We start from the raw sequence: 14,223 nt of genomic DNA, 5'->3' as shown, positions 1-14,223 counted from the left end.
CACAGTCTGTACAGTGAGAGTGAGGTTTGTAAATCACAGTCTGTACAGTGAGAGTGAGGTTTGTAAATCACAGTCTGTACAGTGAGAGTGAGGTTTGGAAATCACGTTCTGTACAGTGAGAGTGAGCTTTGGAAATCACGTTCTGTACAGTGAGAGTGAGCTTTGGATATCACATTCTGTACAGTGAGAGTGAGCTTTGGAAATCACAATCTGTACAGTGAGAGTGAGCTTTGGAAATCATGTTCTGTACAGTGAGAGTGAGCTTTGGAAATCACGTTCTGTACAGTGAGAGTGAGCTTTGGAAATCATGTTCTGTACAGTGAGAGTGAGCTTTGGAAATCACGTTCTGTACAGTGAGAGTGAGCTTTGGAAATCATGTTCTGTACAGTGAGAGTGAGCTTTGGAAATCATGTTCTGTACAGTAAGAGTGAGCTTTGGAAATCATGTTCTGTACAGTGAGAGTGAGCTTTGGAAATCACGTTCTGTACAGTGAGAGTGAGCTTTGGAAATCATGTTCTGTACAGTGAGAGTGAGCTTTGGAAATCATGTTCTGTACAGTGAGAGTGAGCTTTGGAAATCATGTTCTGTACAGTGAGAGTGAGCTTTGGAAATCATGTTCTGTACAGTGAGAGTGAGCTTTGGAAATCACGTTCTGTACAGTGAGAGTGAGCTTTGGAAATCATGTTCTGTACAGTGAGAGTGAGCTTTGGAAATCATGTTCTGTACAGTGAGAGTGAGCTTTGGAAATCACGTTCTGTACAGTGAGAGTGAGCTTTGGAAATCATGTTCTGTACAGTGAGAGTGAGCTTTGGAAATCACGTACTGTACAGTGAGAGTGAGCTTTGGAAATCACAATCTGTACAGTGAGAGTGAGCTTTGGAAATCACGTTCTGTACAGTGAGAGTGAGCTTTGGAAATCACGTTCTGTACAGTGAGAGTGAGCTTTGGAAATCACGTTCTGTACAGTGAGAGTGAGCTTTGGAAATCACATTCTGTACAGTGAGAGTGAGCTTTGGAAATCATGTTCTGTACAGTGAGAGTGAGCTTTGGAAATCACATTCTGTACAGTGAGAGTGAGCTTTGGAAATCACGTTCTGTACAGTGAGAGTGAGCTTTGGAAATCACGTTCTGTACAGTAAGAGTGAGCTTTGGAAATCACATTCTGTACAGTAAGAGTGAGCTTTGGAAATCACTTTCTGTACAGTAAGAGTGAGCTTTGGAAATTACGTTCTGTACAGTAAGAGTGAGCTTTGGAAATCACATTCTGTACAGTAAGAGTGAGCTTTGGAAATCACATTCTGTACAGTAAGAGTGAGCTTTGGAACTCACATTCTGTACAGTAAGAGTGAGCTTTGGAAATCACGTTCTGTACAGTGAGAGTGAGCTTTGGAAATCACGTTCTGTACAGTGAGAGTGAGCTTTGTAAATCACAGTCTGTACAGTGAGAGTGAGCTTTGGAAATCACGTTCTGTACAGTGAGAGTGAGCTTTGGAAATCACGTTCTGTACAGTGAGAGTGAGCTTTGGAAATCACAATCTGTACAGTGAGAGTGAGCTTTGGAAATCACATTCTGTACAGTGAGAGTGAGCTTTGGAAATCATGTTCTGTACAGTGAGAGTGAGCTTTGGAAATCACGTTCTGTACAGTGAGAGTGAGCTTTGGAAATCACGTTCTGTACAGTGAGAGTGAGCTTTGGAAATCACGTTCTGTACAGTGAGAGTGAGCTTTGGAAATCACGTTCTGTACAGTGAGAGTGAGCTTTGGAAATCATGTTCTGTACAGTAAGAGTGAGCTTTGGAAATCATGTTCTGTACAGTGAGAGTGAGCTTTGGAAATCACGTTCTGTACAGTGAGAGTGAGCTTTGGAAATCATGTTCTGTACAGTGAGAGTGAGCTTTGGAAATCATGTTCTGTACAGTGAGAGTGAGCTTTGGAAATCATGTTCTGTACAGTGAGAGTGAGCTTTGGAAATCACGTTCTGTACAGTGAGAGTGAGCTTTGGAAATCACGTTCTGTACAGTGAGAGTGAGCTTTGGAAATCATGTTCTGTACAGTGAGAGTGAGCTTTGGAAATCATGTTCTGTACAGTGAGAGTGAGCTTTGGAAATCACGTTCTGTACAGTGAGAGTGAGCTTTGGAAATCATGTTCTGTACAGTGAGAGTGAGCTTTGGAAATCACGTACTGTACAGTGAGAGTGAGCTTTGGAAATCACAATCTGTACAGTGAGAGTGAGCTTTGGAAATCACGTTCTGTACAGTGAGAGTAAGCTTTGGAAATCACGTTCTGTACAGTGAGAGTGAGCTTTGGAAATCACGTTCTGTACAGTGAGAGTGAGCTTTGGAAATCACATTCTGTACAGTGAGAGTGAGCTTTGGAAATCACATTCTGTACAGTGAGAGTGAGCTTTGGAAATCACATTCTGTACAGTGAGAGTGAGCTTTGGAAATCACATTCTGTACAGTGAGAGTGAGCTTTGGAAATCACAATCTGTACAGTGACAGTGAGCTTTGGAAATCACAACCTGTACAGTGAGAGTGAGCTTTGGAAATCACGTTCTGTACAGTGAGAGTGAGCTTTGGAAATCACAATCTGTACAGTGAGAGTGAGCTTTGGAAATCACAGTCTGTACAGTGAGAGTGAGCTTTGGAAATCACGTTCTGTACAGTGAGAGTGAAGTTTGTAAATCACAGTCTGTACAGTGAGAGTGAGGTTTGTAAATCACAGTCTGTACAGTGAGAGTGAGGTTTGTAAATCACAGTCTGTACAGTGAGAGTGAGGTTTGGAAATCACGTTCTGTACAGTGAGAGTGAGCTTTGGAAATCACGTTCTGTACAGTGAGAGTGAGCTTTGGAAATCACAATCTGTACAGTGAGAGTGAGCTTTGGAAATCACAATCTGTACAGTGAGAGTGAGCTTTGGAAATCATGTTCTGTACAGTGAGAGTGAGCTTTGGAAATCACGTTCTGTACAGTGAGAGTGAGCTTTGGAAATCATGTTCTGTACAGTGAGAGTGAGCTTTGGAAATCACGTTCTGTACAGTGAGAGTGAGCTTTGGAAATCATGTTCTGTACAGTGAGAGTGAGCTTTGGAAATCATGTTCTGTACAGTAAGAGTGAGCTTTGGAAATCATGTTCTGTACAGTGAGAGTGAGCTTTGGAAATCACGTTCTGTACAGTGAGAGTGAGCTTTGGAAATCATGTTCTGTACAGTGAGAGTGAGCTTTGGAAATCATGTTCTGTACAGTGAGAGTGAGCTTTGGAAATCATGTTCTGTACAGTGAGAGTGAGCTTTGGAAATCATGTTCTGTACAGTGAGAGTGAGCTTTGGAAATCACGTTCTGTACAGTGAGAGTGAGCTTTGGAAATCATGTTCTGTACAGTGAGAGTGAGCTTTGGAAATCATGTTCTGTACAGTGAGAGTGAGCTTTGGAAATCACGTTCTGTACAGTGAGAGTGAGCTTTGGAAATCATGTTCTGTACAGTGAGAGTGAGCTTTGGAAATCACGTACTGTACAGTGAGAGTGAGCTTTGGAAATCACAATCTGTACAGTGAGAGTGAGCTTTGGAAATCACGTTCTGTACAGTGAGAGTAAGCTTTGGAAATCACGTTCTGTACAGTGAGAGTGAGCTTTGGAAATCACGTTCTGTACAGTGAGAGTGAGCTTTGGAAATCACATTCTGTACAGTGAGAGTGAGCTTTGGAAATCATGTTCTGTACAGTGAGAGTGAGCTTTGGAAATCACATTCTGTACAGTGAGAGTGAGCTTTGGAAATCACGTTCTGTACAGTGAGAGTGAGCTTTGGAAATCACGTTCTGTACAGTAAGAGTGAGCTTTGGAAATCACATTCTGTACAGTAAGAGTGAGCTTTGGAAATCACTTTCTGTACAGTAAGAGTGAGCTTTGGAAATTACGTTCTGTACAGTAAGAGTGAGCTTTGGAAATCACATTCTGTACAGTGAGAGTGAGCTTTGGAAATCACATTCTGTACAGTAAGAGTGAGCTTTGGAAATCACATTCTGTACAGTAAGAGTGAGCTTTGGAAATCACGTTCTGTACAGTGAGAGTGAGCTTTGGAAATCACGTTCTGTACAGTGAGAGTGAGCTTTGGAAATCACGTTCTGTACAGTGAGAGTGAGCTTTGTAAATCACAGTCTGTACAGTGAGAGTGAGGTTTGGAAATCACGTTCTGTACAGTGAGAGTGAGCTTTGGAAATCACGTTCTGTACAGTGAGAGTGAGCTTTGGAAATCACATTCTGTACAGTGAGAGTGAGCTTTGGAAATCACATTCTGTACAGTGAGAGTGAGCTTTGGAAATCATGTTCTGTACAGTGAGAGTGAGCTTTGGAAATCACGTTCTGTACAGTGAGAGTGAGCTTTGGAAATCATGTTCTGTACAGTGAGAGTGAGCTTTGGAAATCACGTTCTGTACAGTGAGAGTGAGCTTTGGAAATCATGTTCTGTACAGTGAGAGTGAGCTTTGGAAATCATGTTCTGTACAGTAAGAGTGAGCTTTGGAAATCATGTTCTGTACAGTGAGAGTGAGCTTTGGAAATCACGTTCTGTACAGTGAGAGTGAGCTTTGGAAATCATGTTCTGTACAGTGAGAGTGAGCTTTGGAAATCATGTTCTGTACAGTGAGAGTGAGCTTTGGAAATCATGTTCTGTACAGTGAGAGTGAGCTTTGGAAATCATGTTCTGTACAGTGAGAGTGAGCTTTGGAAATCACGTTCTGTACAGTGAGAGTGAGCTTTGGAAATCATGTTCTGTACAGTGAGAGTGAGCTTTGGAAATCATGTTCTGTACAGTGAGAGTGAGCTTTGGAAATCACGTTCTGTACAGTGAGAGTGAGCTTTGGAAATCATGTTCTGTACAGTGAGAGTGAGCTTTGGAAATCACGTACTGTACAGTGAGAGTGAGCTTTGGAAATCACAATCTGTACAGTGAGAGTGAGCTTTGGAAATCACGTTCTGTACAGTGAGAGTAAGCTTTGGAAATCACGTTCTGTACAGTGAGAGTGAGCTTTGGAAATCACGTTCTGTACAGTGAGAGTGAGCTTTGGAAATCACATTCTGTACAGTGAGAGTGAGCTTTGGAAATCATGTTCTGTACAGTGAGAGTGAGCTTTGGAAATCACATTCTGTACAGTGAGAGTGAGCTTTGGAAATCAGTTTCTGTACAGTGAGAGTGAGCTTTGGAAATCACGTTCTGTACAGTAAGAGTGAGCTTTGGAAATCACATTCTGTACAGTAAGAGTGAGCTTTGGAAATCACATTCTGTACAGTAAGAGTGAGCTTTGGAAATCACATTCTGTACAGTAAGAGTGAGCTTTGGAAATCACGTTCTGTACAGTGAGAGTGAGGTTTGGAAATCACGTTCTGTACAGTGAGAGTGAGCTTTGGAAATCACGTTCTGTACAGTGAGAGTGAGCTTTGGAAATCACAATCTGTACAGTTAGAGTGAGCTTTGGAAATCACAATCTGTACAGTGAGAGTGAGCTTTGGAAATCACGTTCTGTACAGTGAGAGTGAGCTTTGGAAATCACGTTCTGTACAGTGAGAGTGAGCTTTGGAAATCACATTCTGTACAGTGAGAGTGAGCTTTGGAAATCATGTTCTGTACAGTGAGAGTGAGCTTTGGAAATCATGTTCTGTACAGTGAGAGTGAGCTTTGGAAATCATGTTCTGTACAGTAAGAGTGAGCTTTGGAAATCACGTTCTGTACAGTGAGAGTGAGCTTTGGAAATCATGTTCTGTACAGTGAGAGTAAGCTTTGGAAATCATGTTCTGTACAGTGAGAGTGAGCTTTGGAAATCACGTTCTGTACAGTGAGAGTGAGCTTTGGAAATCATGTTCTGTACAGTGAGAGTGAGCTTTGGAAATCACGTACTGTACAGTGAGAGTGAGCTTTGGAAATCACGTACTGTACAGTGAGAGTGAGCTTTGGAAATCACGTTCTGTACAGTGAGAGTAAGCTTTGGAAATCACGTTCTGTACAGTGAGAGTGAGCTTTGGAAATCACGTTCTGTACAGTGAGAGTGAGCTTTGGAAATCACATTCTGTACAGTGAGAGTGAGCTTTGGAAATCATGTTCTGTACAGTGAGAGTGAGCTTTGGAAATCACATTCTGTACAGTGAGAGTGAGCTTTGGAAATCACGTTCTGTGCAGTAAGAGTGAGCTTTGGAAATCACATTCTGTACAGTAAGAGTGAGCTTTGGAAATCACATTCTGTACAGTAAGAGTGAGCTTTGGAAATTACGTTCTGTACAGTAAGAGTGAGCTTTGGAAATCACATTCTGTACAGTAAGAGTGAGCTTTGGAAATCACATTCTGTACAGTAAGAGTGAGCTTTGGAAATCACATTCTGTACAGTAAGAGTGAGCTTTGGAAATCATGTTCTGTACAGTGAGAGTGAGGTTTGGAAATCACGTTCTGTACAGTGATAGTGAGCTTTGGAAATCACGTTCTGTACAGTGAGAGTGAGCTTTGGAAATCACAATCTGTACAGTGAGAGTGAGCTTTGGAAATCACAATCTGTACAGTGAGAGTGAGCTTTGGAAATCACGTTCTGTACAGTGAGAGTGAGCTTTGGAAATCACAATCTGTACAGTGAGAGTGAGGTTTGTAAATCACATTCTGTACAGTGAGAGTGAGGTTTGTAAATCACAGTCTGTACAGTGAAAGTGAGGTTTGTAAATCACAGTCTGTACAGTGAGAGGGAGGTTTGGAAATCACAGTCTGTACAGTGAGAGTGAGGTTTGGAAATCACGTTCTGTACAGTGAGAGTGAGCTTTGGAAATCACATTCTGTACAGTGAGAGTGAGCTTTGGAAATCATGTTCTGTACAGTGAGAGTGAGCTTTGGAAATCACGTTCTGTACAGTGAGAGTGAGCTTTGGAAATCACATTCTGTACAGTAAGAGTGAGCTTTGGAAATCACAATCTGTACAGTGAGAGTGAGCTTTGGAAATCACGTTCTGTACAGTGAGAGTGAGCTTTGGAAATCACGTTCTGTACAGTGAGAGTGAGCTTTGGAAATCACAATCTGTACAGTAAGAGTGAGCTTTGGAAATCACAATCTGTACAGTGAGAGTGAGGTTTGGAAATCACGTTCTGTACAGTGAGAGTGATCTTTGGAAATCACGTTCTGTACAGTAAGAGTGAGCTTTGGAAATCATGTTCTGTACAGTGAGAGTGAGCTTTGGAAATCATATTCTGTACAGTGGGAGTGAGCTTTGGAAATCACGTTCTGTACAGTGAGAGTGAGCTTTGGAAATCACATTCTGTACAGTGAGAGTGAGGTTTGGAAATCACGTTCTGTACAGTGAGAGTGAGCTTTGGAAATCACAATCTGTACAGTGAGAGTGAGGTTTGGAAATCACATTCTGTACAGTGAGAGTGAGCTTTGGAAATCATGTTCTGTACAGTGAGAGTGAGCTTTGGAAATCACAATCTGTACAGTGGGAGTGAGCTTTGAAAATCACGTTCTGTACAGTTAGAGTGAGCTTTGGAAATCACGTTCTGTACAGTGAGAGTGAGCTTTGTAAATAACGTTCTGTACAGTGAGAGTGAGCTTTGTAAATCACATTCTGTACAGTAAGAGTGAGGTTTGGAAATCACGTTCTGTACAGTGAGAGTGAGCTTTGGAAATCACAATCTGTACAGTGAGAGTGAGCTTTGGAAATCACAATCTGTACAGTGAGAGTGAGCTTTGGAAATCACGTTCTGTACAGTGAGAGTGAGCTTTGGAAATCACGTTCTGTACAGTAAGAGTGAGGTTTGGAAATCACGTTCTGTACAGTGAGAGTGAGCTTTGGAAATCACAGGAAATCACGTTCTGTACAGTGAGAGTGAGCTTTGGAAATCACGTTCTGTACAGTGAGAGTGAGCTTTGGAAATCACATTCTGTACAGCGAGAGTGAGCTTTGGAAATCACGTTCTGTACAGTGAGAGGGAGCTTGGGAAATTATAGTCTGCACAGTGAGCCCTGCAACTTTGGACTATGTTTAAAACCTCATCACTTAGCGGTTTCAAGATTGACAGAGTGAGAACTATTAAATTTCCATTTTAAAAGAGAAAAGCTACAGCAACTTTCTTTTTATGGAAATTAATATCCTACAGTGTTCTTGATTTTAGATGAAAATCTCATCAAAATGGAAAATTAGGTTTTCTTAATGAATTAAAAAATATATAAAAAATACATTTAACATGTTGAAAGATAGATAAACATCACTGATCAAATATGTCCAATATATTGATCATGCCCATGTATAAATGACATTCATATTGTTTAACACTTATCATAACACCCCTCTACTCTATTTCACAAACACACAGAGATTAACAGAAAAAACAGCAATTCCTCTTTTTCGAACAATGGGAAAAAAGAAAGAAAGATTGCGGAACAGGAGTTAAAAGGCAGCGGTCTTAAGACCACTGCTCCTTAACTGGATCCACCGCTTCTGAGCGGCGTACAGCAATCAACCAGATCAAATATGATAGAGTTGATTTTGAAAAGCAGGTATGTAAGCTCAGGAGTGTGCACGTGTCTGCAGCACTATATGGCAGTAGTTTTGCAACAATGTTATACATTAGCAAGAGCATTAGATGGCAGCACTATTTCCTGTCATGTAGTACTAATGTTATACATTAGCAAGAGCACTAGATGGCAGCACTATTTCCTGTCATGTAGTACTAATGTTATACATTAGCAAGAGCATTAGATGGCAGCACTATTTCCTGTCATGTAGTACTAATGTTATACATTAGCAAGAGCACTAGATGGCAGCACTACTTCCTGTCATGTAGTACTAATGTTATACATTAGCAAGAGCACTAGCGGCAGCACTATTTCCTGTGATGTAGTACTAATGTTATACATTAGCAAGAGCACTAGATGGCAGCACTATTTCCTGTCATGTAGTACTAATGTTATACATTAGCAAGAGCACTAGATGGCAGCACTATTTCCTGTCATGTAGTACTAATGTTTTACATTAGCAAGAGCACTAGATGGCAGCACTATTTCCTGTCATGTAGTACTAATGTTATACATTAGCAAGAGCACTAGATGGCAGCACTATTTCCTGTCATGTAGTACTAATGTTATATATTAGCAAGAGCACTAGATGGCAGCACTATTTCCTGTCATGTAGTACTAATGTTATACATTAGCAAGAGCACTAGATGGCAGCACTATTTCCTGTCATGCAGTACTAGTGTTATACATTAGCAAGAGCACTAGATGGCAGCACTATTTCCTGTCATGTAGTGCTAATGTTAAACATTAGCAAGAGCACTAGATGGCAGCACTATTTCCTGTCATGTAGTACTAATGTTATACATTAGCAAGAGCACTAGATGGCAGCACTATTTCCTGTCATGCAGTACTAGTGTTATACATTAGCAAGATCACTAGATGGCAGCACTATTTCCTGTCATGTAGTACTAATGTTATACATTAGCAAGAGCACTAGATGGCAGCACTATTTCCTGTCATGTAGTGCTAATGTTATACATTAGCAAGAGCACTTGATGGCAGCACTATTTCCTGTCATGTAGTACTAATTTTATACATTAGCAAGAGCACTAGATGGCAGCACTATTTCCTGTCATGTAGTACTAATGTTATACATTAGCAAGAGCACTAGATGGCAGCACTATTTCCTGTCATGTAGTGCTAATGTTATACATTAGCAAGAGCACTAGATGGCAGCACTATTTCCTGTCATGTAGTACTAATGTTATACATTAGCAAGAGCACTAGATGGCAGCACTATTTCCTGTCATGTAGTACTAATGTTATACATTAGCAAGAGCACTAGATGGCAGCACTATTTCCTGTCATGTAGTACTAATGTTATACATTAGCAAGAGCACTAGATGGCAGCAATATTTTCTGTCATGTAGTACTAATGTTATACATTAGCAAGAGCACTAGATGACAGCACTATTTCCTGTCATGTAGTGCTAATGTTATACATTAGCAAGAGCAATAGATGGCAGCACTATTTCCTGTCATGTAGTACTAGTGTTATACATTAGCAAGAGAACTAGATGGCAGCACTATTTCCTGTCATGTAGTACTACAATGTTATACATTAGCAAGAGCACTAGAGGGCAGCACTATTTCCTGTCATATAGTACTAATGTTATACATTAGCAAGAGCACTAGATGGCAGCACTATTTCCTGTCATGTAGTGCTAGTGTTATACATTAGCAAGAGCACTAGATGGCAGCACTATTTCCTGTCATGTAGTACTAATGTTATACATTAGCAAGAGCACTATATGGCAGCACTATTTCCTGTCATGTAGTACTAATGTTATACATTAGCAAGAGCACTAGATGGCAGCACTATTTCCTGTCATGTAGTACTAGTGTTATACATTAGCAAGAGCACTAGATGGCAGCACTATTTCCTGTCATGTAGTACATTAGCAAGAGCACTAGATGGCAGCACTATTTCCTGTCATGTAGTGCTAATGTTATACATTAGCAAGAGCACTAGATGGCAGCACTATTTCCTGTCATATAGTGCTAATGTTATTTCCTGTCATATAGTGCTAATGTTATACATTAGCAAGAGCACTAGATGGCAGCACTATTTCCTGTCATGTAGTGCTAATGTTATACATTAGCAAGAGCACTAGATGGCAGCACTCTTTCCTGTCATGTAGTGCTAATGTTATACATTAGCAAGAGCACTAGATGACAGCACTATTTCCTGTCATGTAGTGCTAATGTTATACATTAACAAGAGCACTAGATGGCAGCACTATTTCCTGTCATGTAGTGCTAATGTTATACATTAGCAAGAGCACTAGATGGCAGCACTATTTCCTGTCATGTAGTACTAATGTTATACATTAGCAAGAACACTAGATGGCAGCACTATTTCCTGTCATGTAGTACTAATGTTATACATTAGCAAGAGCACTAGATGGCAGCACTATTTCCTGTCATGTAGTACTAATGTTATACATTAGCAAGAGCACTAGATGGCAGCACTATTTCCTGTCATGCACACTACATATCTAGATATCTCTTCCACAAAGAATACCATGAGAATAAAGTAAATTTGATAATAGAATTAAATTGGAAACTTTTTTTAAATTGTATTCTCTATCTGAATCATGAAAGGAAATGTTTGGGTTTCATATTCCTTTAAGTAATAGACACTAGGGAGTAAAGTCAAATTAAACATACATAATTAAGATAGAATATGCACTTTAAAACAATTGTCCAATTTACTTTTAAGATCAACTAAGCCACATTGAAAAGAGAAGTAAATTGGACAGTTGTTTAAAATTTCATACCCAGCTGGCTAAGCATCATGGGAAATATAGTTCCAAAACCTCTGGAGGGTCAAGTTTGGGGATGTCTGCGAGTCTAGCCAGTCAATTTAAAGGGATATGAAACCCAAACATTTACTTTTGTGATTTAGACAGAACATACAATTTTTTTAAAAAGTTTTCAATTTACTTCTATAATCAAATTTGCTTAGTTCCCATGATATTCTATGTTGAAGAAATCTGGAGCACTACATGGCTGGAAATAGGTGTTGCCATCTAGTGCTTTAGCACATGAATAGCATACTTGCAAAACTGCTGCCATATAGTGCTTCAGAAATGGCCGGCTCCTAAGCATACGTCCCAGCTTTTCAACAAAACATTCTAAAGAACAAAGACAAATTGATAAAACAAGTAATTTTGTTAAAAATTCCCTGTTCTATCTGAATCATGAACGAACATTTTTGGGTTTCCTATTCCTTTAAGTTTTATTTTTACTTTATTGTCCCTTCAAAGAAGTTAAATCAGTAGACTGTATCTTATATAAAAAAGTAAAATTAACCAAACACAGTAAAAACGAGTTCTCAGATAACCTAAGAATCAACACAAAACATTAAAAAGAGAAGGAGAGAAGAATGTTTGTGCCCCAGGGCAACCAATGACACATAGAGATACATATGCATCTCAAAATTCCTTTTATATGTCCTTACTGCCAGTCAACAAAAGATTGAAGAGGTTATTTAAATCATATAATGTAAACACAAAAGCAAGAGAAAAAAAAGTAAAACACACCCACTTCCCCTCCCCCATAATAAGCGAAACACAGATATATAATCACTTCTTGAACTGTAAATAAAGAATATATAATCTGTTAGTCAGTTAAGTCCAGAGGGGATATGTTAAAGTTGTAGTCTCCGGTATTCCCACATTTTATTAAAATAGTATCTATGATGTCAGAGCCAATCCTGACACATGAAATATTTAGTTCTGTTTTGGCTGGAGGGTAAACTGTCTTTCTGATATTTTGCAATACATACAAAAGCTATCAATCTATTTAATTCAGGCAAAGGTATAAAAGGACAGAAAACACCTTGAGATTTGTAAATAAAATGTTTAGTTATGCATTATTTTGTCCTCTTTTCATATAATTAAGATCTGAAAATTGGGCAAGTTCTAATTCCCAGAATTTAAACGGATACTAAACCCAAATTTTGTTCTTTCATCATTTAGATAGAGCATGCAATTTTAAGCAACTTTTTAATTTACTCCTATTATCAATTTTTCTTCATTCTATTGCTATCTTTATTTGCAAAAGAAGGCATCTAAGCTAAGGAGCCAGACAATTTTTCGTTCAGGACACTGGGCATCACTTTCTTATTGGTGAGCACATTTAACCACCAATCAGCAAGCACAACTCAGGTTGTGAACCAAAAATGGACCGGCTTCTAAACTTACATTCTTGCTTTTCAAATAAAGATAGCCAAAGAATGAAGAATAATTGATAATATGAGTAAATTGAGTTCAGTGTCCCTTTAAAGGGATAGTCTAGTCAAAATTAAACTTTCATGATTCAGATAGAGCATTTCATTTAAGCAACTTACTTATATATTCCTTTTATCAGTTTGTCTTTGTTCTCTTGGTATCTTCATTTGAAAAGGCAGGAATGTAATCTTAGGAGCTGGCCCATTTTTTAGTTCAGCACCCTGGGTAGTGCTTGCTGATTAGTGGCTACATTGATTGGTGGCTAAATGTACCCAGGTGCTGAAATTTGGTTTAGCACCTGGGTAGCGCTTGCTGATTGATGACTTACTAGTCAAACCTTTTCTTTATTTGCTCTAAAAGATGATATTTCAAAATGTATTTCAGTTCTGTTTTCTTGTTATAATTGTATGGGTGTGTCCAAACCACAGGTAAAGCAGAGGCAGAGTGATTTGAATGAAGTACAAAAAGAATACTGCAGTATTCAGTTCAGCTTAAATTTAAACAATTGCTGTTCAGGCAAAGAATATTTTCCCCATGTGCAAATTCTGCTAAAGTGATAGGCAAGTTGCTAACACACGGGGCCATGGCTATTAAACACACAAATAAGATTTAATAAATATATCTGGGGTACAGGGACAGATCTAGGTAAGGTTGCAGGATACCTTCTCTCTGCTGTTCTCACCTCCAGAAAGCTAACCCAAAGAATGTACAAAAACTACAAGACATATTTTTAGTTCTACTTTTTCCAGGGAACTGCAAAAATGAATGCAGAAGGCCGCCGGGTGGCTACCCCTGATATACATGATAGAAAGAATTGAGTACAATATTGATTAAAGGGACAGAAACATGAAACCTTGAAAATTAAACTTTCATGATGCAGATAGATTATGCAATTTTACACAACTTTCCAATTTACTTCTTTTATCTAATTTGCTTCATTCTATTGGTATCCTTGGTTGAAAAGCATATCTAGGTAGGCTCATGGGCAGCTGCTGATTGGTGGCTGCACACATATGCCTCTTGTCATTGGCTCATCTAATATGTTCCCAGTAATGCATTGGTACTCGTTAAACAAAAGATGCCAAGAGAACGTAGCAAATTTGATAATAAAAGTAAGTTTGAAAGCTGTTTAAAATTGTATTCGCTATCTGATTAATGAAAACAAAATTGGGTTTCATGTCCCTTTAAAGAGACACTAAACCCAATTTTTTTCTTCCATGATTCAGATAGAGCAGCAATTTTAAACAACTTTCTAATTTACTCCTATTATCAATTTTTCTTCGTTCTCCTAGTATCTTTATTTGAAAAAGCAGGAATCTAAGCCTAGGAGCCAGCCCATTCTTAATTCAGCACCTTGGTAGAGCTTGCTGATTGGTGGGTAAATGGAGCCACAAATCAGAAAGCGAAGCGCTACCCAAGGTTCTGAACCAAAAACTGCCGTTCCTAAGCT

General features: G+C 39.2%; 1 protein-coding gene across 1 annotated transcript in view; it reads right to left on the bottom strand.

Moving 5' to 3' along the window:
• NOL6 (nucleolar protein 6) overlaps window positions 1-12,966 on the bottom strand; it is a 251,230-nt gene extending 238,264 nt beyond the window's left edge. Inside the window, exon 1 of the mRNA XM_053701046.1 lies at window positions 12,893-12,966. The gene's annotated coding sequence lies outside the window, so the exon portion shown is untranslated. The remainder of the gene's footprint in view (window positions 1-12,892) is intronic.
• Window positions 12,967-14,223: the final 1,257 nt, after the last annotated feature.

The sequence above is a fragment of the Bombina bombina genome, chromosome 2 (assembly GCF_027579735.1).
Source record: "Bombina bombina isolate aBomBom1 chromosome 2, aBomBom1.pri, whole genome shotgun sequence".
NCBI lineage: Eukaryota > Metazoa > Chordata > Amphibia > Anura > Bombinatoridae > Bombina > Bombina bombina.
The sequence above is the reverse complement of the archived record's forward strand: the minus strand, read 5'-3'. Positions and strand labels throughout refer to the sequence as shown.